Raw genomic sequence first — 20,016 nt, forward strand, 5'->3', positions numbered from 1 at the left:
GATTTCATATCATTATCATCCAGTCTATATTAGCAGCAGACACAGTACGGTAGTCCACGGCTGTAGCTACCTCTGTGTCGGCAGTCGCTCATCCATCCATAATTGTATACCACCTACCCGTGGTTTTTTTTTTCTTTCTTCTTTATACATACTACTATAGTAGCTTACTGTAGCAGTCTGCGGTGCTGCTGAGCTGACAGTGTCCAGCAGGTCCGTCATCAGTCATTACATAATAAATATATCTACCTGTCCGGCTGCAGTACTAGTGTGATATAATATATATTGATTTCATCTCATTATCATCCAGTCTATATTAGCAGCAGACACAGTACGGTAGTCCACGGCTGTAGCTACCTCTGTGTCTTTTAATTGTGCCTATTAAAATATGGAGAACAAAAATGTTGAGGTTCCAAAATTAGGGAAAGATCAAGATCCACTTCCACCTCGTGCTGAAGCTGCTGCCACTAGTCATGGCCGAGACGATGAAATGCCAGCAACGTCGTCTGCCAAGGCCGATGCCCAATGTCATAGTACAGAGCATGTAAAATCCAAAACACCAAATATCAGTAAAAAAAGGACTCCAAAATCTAAAATAAAATTGTCGGAGGAGAAGCGTAAACTTGCCAATATGCCATTTACCACACGGAGTGGCAAGGAACGGCTGAGGCCCTGGCCTATGTTCATGGCTAGTGGTTCAGCTTCACATGAGGATGGAAGCACTCAGCCTCTCGCTAGAAAAATGAAAAGACTCAAGCTGGCAAAAGCACCGCAAAGAACTGTGCGTTCTTCGAAATCCCAAATCCACAAGGAGAGTCCAATTGTGTCGGTTGCGATGCCTGACCTTCCCAACACTGGACGTGAAGAGCATGCGCCTTCCACCATTTGCACGCCCCCTGCAAGTGCTGGAAGGAGCACCCGCAGTCCAGTTCCTGATAGTCAGATTGAAGATGTCAGTGTTGAAGTACACCAGGATGAGGAGGATATGGGTGTTGCTGGCGCTGGGGAGGAAATTGACAAGGAGGATTCTGATGGTGAGGTGGTTTGTTTAAGTCAGGCACCCGGGGAGACACCTGTTGTCCGTGGGAGGAATAGGGCCGTTGACATGCCTGGTGAAAATACCAAAAAAATTAGCTCTTCGGTGTGGAAGTATTTCACCAGAAATGCGGACAACATTTGTCAAGCCGTGTGTTGCCTTTGTCAAGCTGTAATAAGTAGGGGTAAGGACGTTAACCACCTCGGAACATCCTCCCTTATACGTCACCTGCAGCGCATTCATAATAAGTCAGTGACAAGTTCAAAAACTTTGGGCGACAGCGGAAGCAGTCCACTGACCAGTAAATCCCTTCCTCTTGTAACCAAGCTCACGCAAACCACCCCACCAACTCCCTCAGTGTCAATTTCCTCCTTCCCCAGGAATGCCAATAGTCCTGCAGGCCATGTCACTGGCAATTCTGACGATTCCTCTCCTGCCTGGGATTCCTCCGATGCATCCTTGCGTGTAACGCCTACTGCTGCTGGCGCTGCTGTTGTTGCTGCTGGGAGTCGATGGTCATCCCAGAGGGGAAATCGTAAGACCACTTTTACTACTTCCACCAAGCAATTGACTGTCCAACAGTCCTTTGCGAGGAAGATGAAATATCACAGCAGTCATTCTGCTGCAAAGCGGATAACTGAGGCCTTGGCATCCTGGGTGGTGAGAAACGTGGTTCCGGTATCCATCATTACTGCAGAGCCAACTAGAGACTTGTTGGAGGTACTGTGTCCCCGGTACCAAATACCATCTAGGTTCCATTTCTCTAGGCAGGCGATACCGAAAATGTACACAGACCTCAGAAAAAGAGTCACCAGTGTCCTAAAAAATGCAGCTGTACCCAATGTCCTCTTAACCACGGACATGTGGACAAGTGGAGCAGGGCAGGGTCAGGACTATATGACTGTGACAGCCCACTGGGTAGATGTATGGACTCCCGCCGCAAGAACAGCAGCGGCGGCACCAGTAGCAGCATCTCGCAAACGCCAACTCTTTTCTAGGCAGGCTACGCTTTGTATCACCGGTTTCCAGAATACGCACACAGCTGAAAACCTCTTACGGCAACTGAGGAAGATCATCGCGGAATGGCTTACCCCAATTGGACTCTCCTGTGGATTTGTGGCATCGGACAACGCCAGCAATATTGTGTGTGCATTAAATCTGGGCAAATTCCAGCACGTCCCATGTTTTGCACATACCTTGAATTTGGTGGTGCAGAATTTTTTAAAAAACGACAGGGGCGTGCAAGAGATGCTGTCGGTGGCCAGAAGAATTGCGGGACACTTTCGGCGTACAGGCACCACGTACAGAAGACTGGAGCAACACCAAAAACGCCTGAACTTGCCCTGCCATCATCTGAAGCAAGAAGTGGTAACGAGGTGGAATTCAACCCTATATATGCTTCAGAGGTTGGAGGAGCAGCAAAAGGCCATTCAAGCCTATACAATTCAGCACGATATAGGAGGTGGAATGCACCTGTCTCAAGCGCAGTGGAGAATGATTTCAACGTTGTGCAAGGTTCTGATGCCCTTTGAACTTGCCACACGTGAAGTCAGTTCAGACACTGCCAGCCTGAGTCAGGTCATTCCCCTCATCAGGCTTTTGCAGAAGAAGCTGGAGACATTGAAGGAGGAGCTAACACGGAGCGATTCCGCTAGGCATGTGGGACTTGTGGATGGAGCCCTTAATTCGCTTAACAAGGATTCACGGGTGGTCAATCTGTTGAAATCAGAGCACTACATTTTGGCCACCGTGCTCGATCCTAGATTTAAAACCTACCTTGGATCTCTCTTTCCGGCAGACACAAGTCTGCTGGGGTTCAAAGACCTGCTGGTGAGAAAATTGTCAAGTCAAGCGGAACGCGACCTGTCAACATCTCCTCCTTCACATTCTCCCGCAACTGGGGGTGCGAGGAAAAGGCTCAGAATTCCGAGCCCACCCGCTGGCGGTGATGCAGGGCAGTCTGGAGCGACTGCTGATGCTGACATCTGGTCCGGACTGAAGGACCTGTCAACGATTACGGACATGTCGTCTACTGTCACTGCATATGATTCTCTCCCCATTGAAAGAATGGTGGAGGATTATATGAGTGACCGCATCCAAGTAGGCACGTCACACAGTCCGTACTTATACTGGCAGGAAAAAGAGGCAATTTGGAGGCCCTTGCACAAACTGGCTTTATTCTACCTAAGTTGCCCTCCCACAAGTGTGTACTCCGAAAGAGTGTTTAGTGCCGCCGCTCACCTTGTCAGTAATCGGCGTACGAGGTTACTTCCAGAAAATGTGGAGAAGATGATGTTCATTAAAATGAATTATAATCAATTCCTCCGTGGAGACATTGACCAGCAGCAATTGCCTCCACAAAGTACACAGGGAGCTGAGATGGTGGATTCCAGTGGGGACGAATTGATAATCTGTGAGGAGGGGGATGTACACGGTGATATATCGGAGGATGATGATGAGGTGGACATCTTGCCTCTGTAGAGCCAGTTTGTGCAAGGAGAGATTAATTGCTTCTTTTTTGGTGGGGGTCCAAACCAACCCGTCATTTCAGTCACAGTCGTGTGGCAGACCCTGTCACTGAAATGATGGGTTGGTTAAAGTGTGCATGTCCTGTTTATACAACATAAGGGTGGGTGGGAGGGCCCAAGGACAATTCCATCTTGCACCTCTTTTTTCTTTAATTTTTCTTTGCGTCATGTGCTGTTTGGGGAGTGTTTTTTGGAAGGGCCATCCTGCGTGACACTGCAGTGCCACTCCTAGATGGGCCAGGTGTTTGTGTCAGCCACTAGGGTCGCTTATCTTACTCACACAGCTACCTCATTGCGCCTCTTTTTTTCTTTGCGTCATGTGCTGTTTGGGGAGTGTTTTTTGGAAGGGCCATCCTGCGTGACACTGCAGTGCCACTCCTAGATGGGCCCGGTGTTTGTGTCGGCCACTAGGGTCGCTTTTCTTACTCACACAGCTACCTCATTGCGCCTCTTTTTTTCTTTGCGTCATGTGCTGTTTGGGGAGTGTTTTTTGGAAGGGCCATCCTGCGTGACACTGCAGTGCAACTCCTAGATGGGCCCGGTGTTTGTGTCGGCCACTAGGGTCGCTTATCTTACTCACACAGCTACCTCATTGCGCCTCTTTTTTTCTTTGCGTCATGTGCTGTTTGGGGAGTGTTTTTTGGAAGGGCCATCCTGCGTGACACTGCAGTGCCACTCCTAGATGGGCCAGGTGTTTGTGTCGGCCACTAGGGTCGCTTAGCTTACTCGCACAGCTACCTCATTGCGCCTCTTTTTTTCTTTGCATCATGTGCTGTTTGGGGAGTGTTTTTTGGAAGGGCCATCCTGCGTGACACTGCAGTGCCACTCCTAGATGGGCCCGGTGTTTGTGTCGGCCACTAGGGTCGCTTAGCTTAGTCATCCAGCGACCTCGGTGCAAATTTTAGGACTAAAAATAATATTGTGAGGTGTGAGGTATTCAGAATAGACTGAAAATGAGTGGAAATTATGGTTTTTGAGGTTAATAATACTTTGGGATCAAAATGACCCCCAAATTCTATGATTTAAGCTGTTTTTTAGTGTTTTTTGAAAAAAACACCCGAATCCAAAACACACCCGAATCCGACAAAAAAAATTCGGTGAGGTTTTGCCAAAACGCGGTCGAACCCAAAACACGGCCGCGGAACCGAACCCAAAACCAAAACACAAAACCCGAAAAATTTCAAGTGCACATCTCTACAATTACTTAATATTGCTAGTCCAGTGCAGTTTTATTGTTATTTGTGATAATTTCTGCATTGTACATGTGACTGTGTGTGTGCCAATAGCTGCTGTGTGATTTCAATTCCGTGCATCTCACACATACTGCTATCCCTATATTCTGTACCCTGAGGGGGGCTAAGTGCTTCAAGGTTTTCATATAATATACTGTTTCACAGGATATACTCCTTTGGTATTTTTTCTGTGTTTTACAGTGTTTTACAGTCACCATATACCTCTTAAATTCTCTGTGTGTGCTCTACTTGCAGTCACACTATGCAGGGGGATTTTTGTAAGGTACTTTGTCTGCTTATATTGTACTATTTCGCCCTACGGTTACGCTTTCATATCATGTCAGCTACACAGGGTGATAATTCTATGGCTAATCCTGCACCCTGCAGTGCTAATGCCATAGATGTCTCTGAGGGTACAGGTATAGGGGGTTTTATACCCCTTAGTCAGTCCACAGCAACGGGGGCAAATCATGACCCGTCGTGGGCTACATTTTCTAATTTACTGACTACGCTTGTAACTAGACTTGTGCCCCCTATGTGCCATTATAGCCACATATTGTCCCTGCTGTTAATCCGCCATGGGCAGATACTCTGTCCTCTCAGTTACAGCAATTAAATCAGTCTTTTGCCAAGCAAAATCCTAGCCCTTGCCCGCCTAAGACCAAGAGGTCGTCAAAACGGGCCATAACTTCCTCACAATCCACTAATTTTTCAGATACTTCATCTGATGAAGATGGCGCATATAATGACTCCTCAGACTCTGATGCAGATGCTTCTGATGGGGAGTCTACTACACAGGTGGATGTTCCTGACCTTTTGGAGGCTATCAGGCTGATTCTTCAAATTGATGATGACGAAGAACCCCCAGCTACCTCTAAGAAACCATATAAGTTTAAGCATCAGAAGGTTACAAAATTAGTTTTACCTCATTCTGACCACTTAATTGACATACGTCAGGAATCCTGGGAATATCCAGGAAAGAAATTCTCCCTGTCTAAGAAGATGCTAGCTCGTTATCCTCTCGCTGCAGAGATAAGTAAAAATTGGTAAACACCGCCGCCGGTGGACTCACAAGTCGCGTGTCTGGTGGTGTCATCTGCTCTACCTGTCACTACCGTCACCTCTTTGAAGGAACTGATGGATAAACAAGTGGAGGGTTGCTTGAAATCTATTTACACTCTTGGTGGAGCTGTGCATAGACCTACTATTGGGGCCTCCTGGGCTGCTAAAGCCATAGAGGCCTGGGTTCAGGAAGTTGAAGCGGAACTAGCATCTAATTTTCCTGATAATGCTAGACAGTGTCTTTCATACATTATTAGAGCCTCTCATTATATACAGGAGGTGCATCTGATGCAGGTATCCTGGCGGCCAAAGCACCTACTACGTCTATTCTGGCTCGCCGGATCCTCTGCTTGCGGTCCTGATCTGTAGATCTGGACTCTAAAAGACCTTGGAGGTGATCCCTTTTAAGGGAAACATTCTTTTTGGGGAAGACCTCAAGAATATTGTTGCTGACTTAGCATCTGCTAAGATTGCATGTCTACCTAGTACTACTCCTTCAGCTCCGAAGGCTAAGAATACTACCTTTCGTTCCTTTTGACCTCCAGGTAAAGCAAAGGGTAAGGTGTACCCGAAACAGGCTTGCACTTCCAAATCCGCTAAGCCCAAACCTAAACATGTCTAGGCTGCCCGTCAGCCTGCTTCCAAAACAGATAAACCTGCTGCATGACGGGGCGGGCATCCCTCTGCTCAGGTATGGTTATAGACCACTTCAGACGCATGGGTAAGGGAAGTCATCGCTCACGGATACACCATCTCTTTCAAGAAATATACCCATCACCGGTTTTGCTCAACAAACATCCCTTCGGACCCAGTAAAAGCAAAAACTCTCCATCTGGTAGTACAATCTCTCCTGGACACAAGAGTGGTAGTGCCGGTGCCTCTAACTCAGAGAGGTAGGGGGTACTATTCAACGCTGTTCCTAGTTCCAAAGCCGAATGTATCTTCCCGACCCATTCTCAACCTCAAGTCTTTAAACAAATTTGTAAGAGTTTCAAAATTCCGTATGGAAACTCTTTGCTCTATTGTTCTGGCTTTGGAGCCCAAGGACTATATGGTATCCCTGGACATGCAGGGTGCTTACCTGCATATACCTATTGCAGCGTTGCATCAGCAATACCTGCGGTTTGCTATTGGAAACCTACATTTTCAATCCCAGGCCTTACCTTTTGGTCTGACCATGTTTCCACAGATCTTCACCAAGATCATGGCGGTCATGACGGCTCTACACCGCCATCAGGGTATGAGGATCCTGCTGTATCTGGACGACTTGTTGATCCTGGCGAATTCTCCGGAGGTTCTCCTTTGTCATCTGGAGCTGACCTTCCAATTCCTGCAAGCCCACGGGTGTCTCATCAACTGGAAGAAGTCTTCCCTGGTCCTTGCTCGGAGCGTGGTGCACCAGGGAGCACTATTGGACACCCACAACCAGCGGTTGTTTTTGTCTCCGGAGAAGGTCCAGAAACTTCAGGACAAGATAAGATGTTTCCTCTCTCACCCACGTGTGTCGATACACTTGGTGATGCAAATACTAGGCCTCATGGTATCGACTTTCGACATGGTAGAGAACTATCAATTTAATTCACGCCCTCTGCAGAAGTTAATACTCTCCAAGTGGAATGGCCTACCTCACCGGATCAGAACTCAAATGATCTCTTTGACTCCGGAGGTCCGCTTGTCACTGGCCTGGTGGCTACAGGAACAGCAACTTAGCAGGGGTCGTCCCTTCTGGATCTCCAACTGGGTCCTTTTAACGACGGATGCCAGTCTGCGGGGTTGGGGCATGGTATTGGAGCAACACTCTCTTCAGGGTCAATGGACCAGGGAGGAATCTCTCCTCCCAATAAACATTCTGGAATTGCGAGCGGTGTTCAATGCATTGACACTAACCCTGCCTCTGGTACAGAACAGGCCTGTTCAAGTACAGTCAGACAACGACACCACAGTGGCGTACATAAATCATCAGGGCGGCACTCGAAGCGTATGGCAATGATGGAAGTGTCAAAGATTCTTCATTGGGCAGAATGACGTCTGCCAGCCGTATTGGCAGTGTTCATTCCAGGAGTCCTCACCTGGGAAGCGGACTTCCTCAGTCATCAGGACATACACGCCAGAGAGTGGAGCCTTCATCCAGAAATATTTCAACCCCTAGTGGACAAGTGGGGCCTACCAGATGTAGACCTGATGGCGTCTCGACACAATCACAAAGTTCCGGCCTTCGGAGCAAGAACAAGGGATCCTCAAGTGGCGTTCGTGGACGCACTGGCAATTCCATGGAACTTTCTGCTGCCGTACGTGTTCCCTCCAGTGTCACTTCTCCCCAGGGTGATCAGGTAGTTCAAGGAAGAAGGAGGAATACTACTTCTAATCGCTCCAGCGTGGCCCAGACGGCATTGGTTCTCAGACCTGCAGGGTCTCTCGATAGAGCGTCATCTTCTACTTCCGCAGCGCCCAGACCTCCTCGTTCAGGGCCCTTGTGTCTACCAGGATTTGGCCTGGCTGGCTTTGACAGCATGGCTTTTTAAGCTTCCGTCCTGATGGCCAAAGGGTTTCTGAGGCAGTCATTCAAACTGTGTTGAAGGCCCGTAAGCCGGCGTCTGCTCGGAGTTACCATAGGGTCTGGAGTTCTTACTTTGCCTGGTGTGTGACTAATAATTTTGACATATACAAGTTCAGTACTGTCAAACTTTTGGCCTTCCTGCAACAGGTCCTGGACTTAGGTCTTCGTCTGGCCTCCCTCAAGGTGCATATATCTGCCTTGTCAATATGGTTTCAGAGAAAAATTGCGACTCTGCCTGATGTTCATACATTCACTCAGGGTGTGTTACGGATTCAACCTCCCTGTGTCCTGCCTGTGGCTCCTCAGGATTTGTCGGTTGTTCTGGATTCCTTACAAGAGTCTCCATTTGAACCTCTTGAGTCTGTGGACCTTAAGTGGCTTACTCTGAAGGTCTTGTTTCTGCTGGCTATTGCCTCTGCTAGACGGGTTTCAGACTTAGGTGCCTTGTTCTGTCGGTCACCTTTTCTGATTCTTCACCGTGACCGGGCGGTTCTTAGAACTCACCCTGGTTATCTACCTAAGGTGGTGTCATCGTTCCACCTTAACAAAGAGACTGTGGTTCCTGCCTTTACCTCTCCAGGTTTGTCCTCCAAGGAGTGGTCTTTGGATGTGGTAAGGGCTCTCTGTATTTATGTGAAGAGAACTGCTTCGCTTAGGAGCAGCAAAAAAGGAATAAAAATCCCAAACCAATGTGGTTTAACAAATATATAAAGGAATTAATGGACAAAAAAAGATGAGCATTTAAAAAATACAAATCTGAGGGGGATGCGGAGTCATTTCAACACTATAAGGGCTGTAACAAAATATGCAAAAAAGGAATAAGAGCAGCTAAAGTAGAAACTGAAAGACTAGTAGCAAAGGAAAGCAAAGCGAATCCCCCAATTTTTTTTAAGTACATCAACAGTAAGAGACTAAAGAAGGAGAGTATAGGCCCTTTAAAGGACAAGAGGGGAGTCTTAATCAAAAATGATAATGATATAGCAAACAAACTAAACAAGTTTTTTCAACGGTATTTACCAGAGAGGACCAAATGCTGGGTCTAACACAAAATCTCAACAAAGATAATGTCCCACTGCTAAATGCTTATTTGTGTGAGGAGGTAGTCTGTGACCGATTGAAAAAGTTAAAGATTAATAAGTCACCTGGTCCCAATGGAATTCACCCGAGGGTTCTTATGGAGCTGCACGCTGAACTAGCAAGACCTCTATTTGATCTTCATGGATTCGGTTAAATCGGGTATGGTTCCCAAGAACTGGCGTATAGCGGAGGTAGTGCCGATATTTAAAAAGGGGAGAAAAGCTGAACCAGGCAATTATAGACCAGTTAGTCTTACATCTATAGTAGGGAAAGTATTGGAAGTTATTCTAAGGGACAGTATTCAAAAGTTCCTTGAAGCAAATAAGGTCACTAAAAGGAACCAACATGGATTTGTGAAGGACAGATCATGTCAGACCAACTTACTTGGCTTTTATGAAACAGTAAGTGCGAACCTGGATAAGGGTAAGGAGATGGATATAATCTTTTTAGACTTTGCCAAAGCTTTCGACACTGTACCACACATGCGTCTTATCTATAAGCTACAAGAAATAGGGCTAGGGAGCACGATATGCACTTGGGTCAATAATTGGTTAGATAATAGGGAGCAGCGCATTGTGGTCAATGGATCATTTTCAAATTGGAGTAAAGTACTAAGTGGTGTGCCACAAGGGTCTGTACTTGGACCACTTTTGTTCAACATTTTCATCAACGACCTAACAGTAGGTCTAGAGAGCATTGTGTCAATTTTCGCACACGATACCAAATTGTATAAGTAAGGAGGCCAATCCCGGGATCGGGATCGGCGGGATCCCGGGATTTGGGCCCAAAAATGCCGGGATTTGAATCCCGGGATTGGAGCCTCCAATCCCAGGATTCACGGGATTAGAGTGTGCATGCGCAGTTTTGCCGGACAGCGCTGAGCACTACAGCACAGCGCTGCCCGGCTGTCAGCAAGATAGATACAGCAGCCGCTGGCGGCATTTCAAATGTAGCGCCGGCCGCCAGCCAATCAGAGCTGGCAGACCGGCAGACAATCAGGGAAGCAGCAGCAGCCGCGGCTCCTGATTGGCTGCCAGACTGCCAGTTCTAACTGGCTGGTGGCCAGCGTTACATTTGAAATGCCGCCAGCGCGGTCAGTGTGAGTGTGTGTCCATGGCTGGTGCCCGCGGCCCAGGATTGTATGTATAGACAATATATATTCATGACCTGTTAGTGAGCTTAATACTGGGAAAGTCTATCATGTATTGCTGGTGTGTGATGGAATTATTGGCTGGTGCCCGCGGCCCATTAATTAGGAAGTGTTGTTGTTACACCCACACTCCCTCACTGCTCCAGACATCCTCCCTCCCTCTCTGCTCCTGAAATCCTCCCTGCTCGCTACACCCACCCTCCCTTCCTGCTCCTTACAAGCTCCATACACACCCACCCTCCCGCTGCTCCCAACAACCACCCTCCCTTCCTGCTCACTACACTAGAGATGAGCGGATTCGGTTTCCTGCTCCTTACATGCTCCCTACACCCACCCTTCACCCCTCGCTGCCCTCCACATATACTCTCTCTGCTCCCTACACTGATCCCTACTGCAATCCCGGGATCCCGGGAATCCCGGGATTGTGCATTTTTCAATCCCGAATCCCGGGATTGAAAAAATGCCCCGGGATTGGCCTCCCTATGTGTAATGTTATAAATACGGGATGCTGAGTCTCTTCAGAACGACTTAACTAAACTGGAAGCATGGGCAGCAAAATGGAGAATGAGATTCAACACAGACAAGTGTAAGGTAATGCACTGTGGGGGCAAGACCAAAAATTACACCTACATACTAAATGAGGTAATATTAGGGGATTCTGTACTGGAAAAAGACTTAGGGGTTCACATAGATAACAAATTAAGCAGCAGTACCGAAAGTAGGAGTGCAGAAAAGAAGGCTAATAAGATATTAGCATGCATAAAATGGGGAATTGATGCAAGGGACAAGAGTATTATACTCCCATTATATAAATCACTAGTGAGGCCACATCTTGAATACTGTGTGCAATTTTGGGCATCATATTACAAAAAGGATATCCTGGAGTTAGAAAAGGTTCAGATGCGGGTGACCAAACTAATCAAGGCTAGGCATGTTTACATTGGAAAAGAGGAGACTAAGAGGGGACATGATCAACATCTACAAATATATAAGGGGTCAATACACAGAGCTTGGGAGGGTCCTGTTTTCTATAAGATCAGCACAGAGAACACGTGGTCACTCGCTTAGGTTAGAGGAGAGGAGTTTCCACACATTAAGGCGAAAAGGTTTTTTCGCAGTAAGGACAATACGTGCTTGGAATTCCCTGCCTGAGAGAGTAGTAACTGCGGACTCAGTCAACACCTTTAAGAATGGGTTACATAAATTCCTATTGGATAAAGATATTCAGGGTTATGGTGCGTAGGCACGCATTATAGTTAATTTATCTAGTCCTAACATAAAAATAACTAGTGCCATAATAAGACTGCATAGGAGACCACAAATAGGTTGAACTCGATGGACAATTGTCTTTTTTCAACCTTAGTTACTATGTTACTATGTTACTATGTTATCTGATTCTCTTTTTGTCCTTTTTGGTTGGCCTGCTAATAAGCAGACCCTGGCCAGATGGATTAGAATGGTGATTACACATGATTATGTACAGGCTGCTCCTGCTACCATCAAAGACCATTCTACTCGGTCTGTTGGACCTTCTTGGGCGGTCCGCCATAGTGCGACCCTTGAACAATTGTGCAAGGCGGCTGCATGGTCCTCAGTGAACACATTCATAAGGTTCTATGCCTTCGATACTTCCGCCTCCCAGGATGCCTCCTTTGGACGGGTTCTTGTGCCCGCTACAGTGCGTCCCCTCCCATGAGTAAATGCTTTAGGACATCCCCGATGTTAGCCCTGTGGAACCCCAGTGTACCCCGCTGCAAAAAATGAGATTTATGGTAAGAAATTACCTTTGTTAAATCTCTTTCGGCGAGGTACACTGGGTTCCACAGGGCGACCACCATGACACACTTAGTTTCTTTGGGTTTGTATGGCATTAGCCGCTGATACCTTCTCCTGTCGTGAGAATGTGGTGTATGTGGCTACTAACATTTGTCATCTCTTTTACCTGCTACTGTATTGGACTGGTTAACAAAACTGAGCTCCTGTGCATGGAGGCGGGGTTATAGAAGAGGTGGAGCTATGCATCCTGGGAACAGTCAAAGCTTTTAGCCTGTTGGTGCCTCGGATCAAGATCCAACTCTACACCCTGATGTTATCCCTGTGGAACCCAGTGTACCTTGCAGAAAGAGATTTAACAAAGGTAAGTTCTTACCATAAATCTACTTTTTCCGGTGGGAGGACAGGTTGCTTGACTGCAGATATCTCCAGTTTCTGGAAACAGATTTCGTAGCTTTCAATGGGACAAAAAAACTAGAGAGTCCCACCTTTGAGGAGGTACTGGGAACTTGGGGATCAAAGTTCAGGAGCCAGAGCATACCAGGCATATGGAGCTAGAGCAGGGACCAGCTGCTGGAAGGCTGATATCACTGGTTCTGGGCATAGCAGAGACTGAAAGGGGAGAGTCCCAGCTTTTTGGCGTATACCCATTAGAAAAACTCAACGTCAGAAAGAACCCGAGATATCTGGCTGGGAAGAGCAATTAACAGGCTCGGATGGGGGCCACCGCTTTGAAGTCGGATATCTACGGTTCCCCACGGCCTATTTTAAAAAATCAACTATCAGCCTAGGGCACTTAGACTCCTGGGGCCCTTGGGCAAGTGCCCATTGAGCCCATACAAAAAAGACGGCCCTGGTCAGCAGTGATGGTGGTGTCCTCAGTGCGGGGGTGCCGATAGTGTCCTCGGTACAGAGTTTCTGGTGTAGTCTGCACTGCTGGCTATGTCAGCAGTGGAGGTGGTGCCGTGGGTGTCCTCACTGCAGGGGTGTCGGCAGTGCTGGCAGTGTCTCAGTGCAGGATTGCCGGTGGTGTCAGCACTGCTGTGGTGCTGGCAGTGTTGGCAGTGCAGGAGTGTTGGCGGTGTCCTCAGTGCATATGGTGCAGACCGTGTTAGCAATGTGGGAGTGCTGGCGGTGTACTCAAGGCTGGGGTGTGTTAGCGGTGTTGATAGTGTAGGGGTGCCTGCTGAGTCAGCAGTACGGGGGTGCTGGTTTTGTTGGTTGTGTAGGAGTGCTGGTAATGTACTCAGTGCGGGGGTGCTGGCAGCATGGGAGTGCCGGCGGTATCCTCAGTGCAGGGGAGTTGGCAGTGTGGGGGTGTAGGCAGTGCGGGTGGCGTCAGTGTGGCCGCGGTGTAATTACTGTGGTGCTGGCCTCCATCTAGTCCCTTTAAAGTCAATGGGGACACGCTGACTGGCTGAGACCTGTGACAGACAGCTCTCTCAGTCAATCAGGAGAGTCAAGCCATTGATTTAATGGGACAATTTGGCACCCGAGACGAAACCGCAAGATCCAACAGCGGGATCTCCCGGTTTTGCCTCGGGTTGGGATATGATGCAGCTGGGGCAGATCTGAGCCCTGGCTCGACTGCCTCAGATCCCTGAATTTCAGAGCGGTTCGAATTTCTACAAATCCCAACCGCTCATCTCTAATTACAATAATACAAGGAAGATATTTCTAATATATTATTTGTATTTTTCATATACTTTATATAGTCAAACTCTGGCGCATAGAGTGCATCCGGAAAATTTTCACAGCGCTTCACTTTTTCCACATTTTGTTATGTTACAGCCTTATTCTAAAATGGAATAAATTCATTTTTCGCTCAAAATTCTATACATAATACCCCATAATGACAACATGAAAAAAGTTTTTTTTAGATTTTTGCAAATTTATTAAAAATAAAAAACTAAGAAATCACATGTACATAATTATTTACAGCCTTTGCTCAATACTTTGTTGATGCACCTTTGGCAGCAATTACAGCCTCAAGTCTTTTTGAATATGATGCCACAAGCTTGGCACACCTATCTTTGGTCAGTTTCGCCCTTTCCTCTTTGCAGCACCTCTCAAGCTCCATCAGGTTGCATGGGAAGTGTCAGTGCACAGTCATTTTCAAAACTCTCCAGAGATGTTCAATCGGATTCAAGTCTGGGCTCTGGCAAGGCCACTCAAGGATATTCACAGAGTTGTCCTGAAGCCACTCCTTTGATATCTTGGCTGTGTGCGTAGGGTCATTGTCCTGCTGAAAGATGAACTGTCACCCCAGGTCAAGAGCACTCTGGAGCAGGTTTTCATCCAGGTTGTCTCTGTACATTGCTGCATTCATCTTCCCCTCTATCCTGACTGCTCTGTCAGTTCCTACTGCTGAAAAACATCCCCACAGCATAATGCTGCCACCACCATGCTTCACTGTAGGGATGGTATTGGCCTGGTGATGAGTGGTGCCTGGTTTCCTCCAAACATGACGCCTGGCATTCACGCCAAAGAGTTCAATCTTTGTCTCATCAGACCAGAGAATTTTGTTTCTCATGGTTTGAGAGTCCTTCAGGTGCATTTTGGCAAACTCCAGGTGTGCTTTTTACTAAGGAGTGGCTTCCGTCTGGCCACTCTACCATACATGGTGGATTGCTGCAGAGATGGTTGTCCTTCTGAAAGGTTCTCCTCTCTCCACAGAGGAATGCTGTAGCTCTGACAGAATGACCATCTTTGTCACCTGTCTGACTAGGGCACTTCTCCCCCAATCGCTCAGTTTAGATGGCCGGCCAGCTCTATGAAGAGTCCTGGTGGTTCCGAACTTCTTCCATCTACGGATGATTGAGGCCACTGTGCTCATTGGGACCTTCAAAGTAGCAGATATTTTTCTGTACCCTTCCCAAGATTTGTGCCTCGAGACAACCCTGTCTTGAAGGTCTACAGATAATTCCTTTGACTTCATGCTTGGTTTGTGCTCAGACATGCTCTATCAAGTGTGGGACCTTATATAGGAGGCATTCCCAACCACGGTCCTCAAGGCACACCAACAGTGCAGGTTTTAGTGATATCCAGGTTACAGCACAGATGATTAAATCAAAATAGCTGAGCTACTAATTAAGTCACCTGTGCTGAAGCCTGGATATCACTAAAACCTGCACTGTTAGTGTGCCTTGAGGACCGTGGTTGGGAATGCCTGTTATATAGACTGGTGTGTGCCTTTCCAAATCATGCCTAATCAACTGAATTTATCACAGGTGGACTCCAAATAAGCTGTAGGAACATCTCAAAGATGATCAGTGGAAACAGGATGCACCTGAGCTCAATTTTGAGCTTCATGGCAAAGACTGTGAATACTTATGTACATGTGATTTCTTAGTTTTTTATTTTCTCTTACGTCCTAGAGGATGCTGGGGACTCCGTAAGGACCATGGGGTATAGACGGGCTCCGCAGGAGACATGGGCACTATAAAGAACTTTAGAATGGGTGTGCACTGGCTCCTCCCTCTATGCCCCTTCTCCAGACCTCAGTTAGATCCTGTGCCCAGAGGAGACTGGGTGCACTACAGTGGAGCTCTCCTGAGTTTTTCTGAAAAAATAATTTTGTTAGGTTTTTTATTTTCAGGGAGCACTGCTGGCAACAGGCTCCCTGCATCGTGGGACTGAGGGGAGAGAAGCAGACCTACATAAATGATAAGCTCTGCTTCTTAGGCTACTGGACACCATTAGCTCCAGAGGGCTGGAACGCAGGTCTCACCCTCGCCGTTCGTCCCGGAGCCACGCCGCCGGAAGATAGAAGCCGGGTGAGTATTAGAAGAAAGAAGACTGCTAAGGCGGCTGAAGACTTCAGATCTTCTCTGCGCGCCATTGCTCACACACACACACACACACACACACACACACACACACACACTAACAGCAGGCACTGAAGGGTGCAGGGCGCAGGGGGGGGGGGCGCCCTGGGCAGCAATTATAAACCTCAAGGGACTGGCTGACATATATATATATACTGCGGAGGCAGTATATTAAATAATCCCCCGCCAATATTGTAAAATTGAGTGGGACCAAAGCCCACCGCTGAGGGGGTGGAGCTTGGTCCTCCAGCACTAACCAGCGCCATTTTCTCCACAGCACACTGCAGAGAAGCTGGCTCCCTGGACTGGAGTGGGGGAGGGGCACTTTTAATTGGCGCAGTGAGTGTATACATATATATTTATATAAAAGCGCTGTCCTAACTGGGATTGTATTCCAGGGTCTGGTGGCGCTGGGTGTGTGCTGGCATACTCTCTCTCTGTCTCTCCAAAGGGCCTTCGTGGGGAACTGTCTCCATATAGTTATTTCCCTGAGTGTGTGGGGGTGTCGGTACGTGTGTGTCGACATGTCTGAAGCGGAAGGCTCATCTAAGGAGGAGGTGGAGCAGATGATTGTGGTGTCTCTGTCGGCAACGTCGACACATGATTGGATGGATATGTTAAATGTTTTAAGTGCAAATGTGTCTTTATTGCATAAGAGATTGGATTTAGCAGAGTCCAGGGATAGAAGAGGGAGTCAATCCATGGCTTTGGCTGTGTCTCAGGACCCTTCAGGGTCTCAGAAACGTCCCCTGTCCCAAGTAGCAGACACTGATACCGACACAGATTCTGACTCCAGTGTCGACTACGATGATGCGAGGTTACACCCAAGAGTGGCCAAAAGTATTCATTATATGATTATTGCAATAAAGGATGTTTTACATATCACAGATGACCCCTCTGTCCCTGACAAGAGGGTATGCATGTTTAAGGAAAAGAAGCATGAGGTAACCTTTACCCCATCCCATGAACTGAATGCATTATTTGAAAAAGCTTGGGAGACTCCAGACAAGAAACTGCAGATTCCCAAGAGAATTCTTATGGCGTATCCTTTCCCTGCGCAAGACAGGTTACGGTGGGAACCCAGAGTGGACAAGGCTTTCACGCGCTTATCCAAAAAGGTGGCGCTGCCGTCTCCAGACACGGCAGCCCTCAGGGATCCTGCTGATCGCAGACAGGAGACTACCTTGAAATCAATTTATACACATACGGGTGCCTTGCTCAGACCGGCAATAGCATCGGCTTGGGTTTGTAGCGCTGTGGCAGCTTGGACAGATACCTTGTCAGCTGACATTGATACCCTGGATAGGGATACCATTTTATTGACATTAGGTCACATTAAAGACGCAGTCTTATATATGAGAGATGCTCAGAGAGACGTTGGCCTGCTAGGTTTGAGAGCCAACGCCATGGCGATTTCTGCTAGGCGAGCCCTGTGGACCCGCCAATGGTCAGGTGATGCCGACTCAAAAAAGCATATGGAAGTTTTGCCTTACAAGGGTGAGGACTTATTTGGGGAAGGTCTCGCGGACCTGGTTTCCACTGCTACCGCGGGTAAATCTACTTTTTTACCTTATGTTTCCCCACAGCAGAAGAAAACGCCGCAATATCAGATGCAGTCCTTTCGGTCACATAAATCCAAAAGAGGTTGGGGATCTTCCTTCCTCACCAGAGGTAAGGGTAAAGGGAAGAAAATCCCTGCTATGCTTGGTTGCTAGGAGCAGAAGTCCTCCCCGGCTTCTACTAAATCCACCGCATGATGCTGGGGCTCTACTGGGGGAGTCCGCTCCGGTGGGGGCACGTCTTCGACTCTTCAGCCACATCTGGGTTCAGTCAGATGTGGATCCTTGGGCAATGGAAATTGTGTCCCAAGGTTACAAACTGGAATTCGAAGACGTGCCTCCTAGACGGTTTTTCAAATCGGCCTTACCAGCTTCTTCCCCAGAAAGGGAGATAGTTTTAGCTGCAATTCAAAAACTGTGTCAACAACAAGTGGTTGTCAAGTTTCCCCTAATTCAACAGGGGCAGGGGTACTATTCAACCCTGTTTGTGGTCCCGAAACCGGATGGCTCGGTCAGACTCATTCTAAATTTAAAATCCCTAAACCTGTACTTAAAAAAGTTCAAATTCAAGATGGAATCGCTCCGGGTGGTTATCTCCAGCCTGGAAGGGGGGGATTTTATGGTGTCACTAGACATAAAGGATGCATACCTTCCCTATATATCCCCTTCATCAGGCTACCCGAGATTCGCTGTACAGGAATGTCATTACCAGTTTCAGACATTGCCGTTTGGGCTTTCCGCGGCCCCGAGGATTTTCACCAAGGTGATGGCGGAAATGATGGTGCTCCTGCACCGGCAGGGAGTCACAATTATCCCGTACTTGGACGATCTCCTGATAAAAGCGAGATCGAGGGAACAGTTGCTGGAAAGCGTGTCGCTCTCCCTGAGAGTGCTGCAGCAACATGGCTGGATTCTCAATATGCCAAAGTCACAGTTGGTTCCAACGAACCGGCTATCTTTCTTGGGCATGATTCTGGACATGGAACGAAATAGGGTTTTTCTCCCGATGGAAAAAGCCCAGGAACTCCAGAACTTGGTCAGAGACTTGTTGAAACCGAAAAGGGTGTCAGTCCATCAATGCACTCGAGTACTGGGGAAAATGGTGGTGTCCTACGATGCCATCCCCTTCGGCAGGTTTCATGCGAGGACTTTTCAGTGTGATCTGCTGGACAAGTGGTCCGGGTCCCATCTTCACATTCATCAGAAAATCAGCCTGTCCACCAGGGCCAGGGTGTCTCTCCTGTGGTGGCTGCAGAGTGCTCACCTTCTAGAGGGTCGCAGGTTCGGCATTCAGGACTGGGTTCTGGTGACCACGGACGCAATCCTCCGAGGATGGGGAGCAGTCACACAAGGAAGAAACTTTCAGGGACTATGGTCAAGCCAGGAGGTTGTCTACACATCAACGTACTAGAATTGAGGGCCATATACAACGGCCTGCGTCAAGCGGAGAATCTTCTTCGCGACCTACCGGTTCTGATTCAGTCAGACAACGTCACAGCCGTGGCTCATGTAAACCGACAAGGCGAAACAAGGAGCAAAGTGGCAATGGTGGAAGCCACCAGGATTCTTCGCTGGGCGGAAAATCATGTAAGCGCTTTGACCGCAGTCTTCATTCTGGGAGCGGACAACTGGGAAGCAGACTTCCTCAGCAGACACGATCTCCATCCAGGAGAGTGGGGACTTCATCAAGAAGTTTTTGCAGAGATAACAAGTCATTGGGGACTTCCTCAAATAGACATGATGGCGTCACGCCTCAACAAGAAGCTTCGGAGGTATTGTGCCAGGTCAAGGGACCCTCAGGCAGTAGCGGTGGATGCCCTGGTGACACCGTGGGTGTTTCGTTCGGTCTATGTGTTTCCTCCTCTTCCAATCATCTCAAAGATATTGAGAATCATAAGACGAAATAGAGTGCGGACAATCCTCATTGTTCCGGATTGGCCTCGAAGGGCCTGGTATTCAGATCTTCAGGAAATGCTCACAGGAGATCCGTGGCCTCTTACTCTCAGAGAGGACCTGTTGCAACAGGGGCCCTGCGTGTTCCAAGACTTACAGCGGTTACGTTTGATGGCATGGCGGTTGAACACCGAATCCTAGCTGGAAAAGGCATTCCGGAAGAAGTCATCCCTACTCTGATGAGGGCTAGGAAGGAGGTGATGGCGAAGCATTATCACCGTATCTGGAGAAAGTATGTATCTTGGTGTGAGGCCAAGAAGGCTCC

This window comes from Pseudophryne corroboree, chromosome 10 (assembly GCF_028390025.1).
Source record: "Pseudophryne corroboree isolate aPseCor3 chromosome 10, aPseCor3.hap2, whole genome shotgun sequence".
Classification (NCBI taxonomy): Eukaryota; Metazoa; Chordata; class Amphibia; order Anura; family Myobatrachidae; genus Pseudophryne; species Pseudophryne corroboree.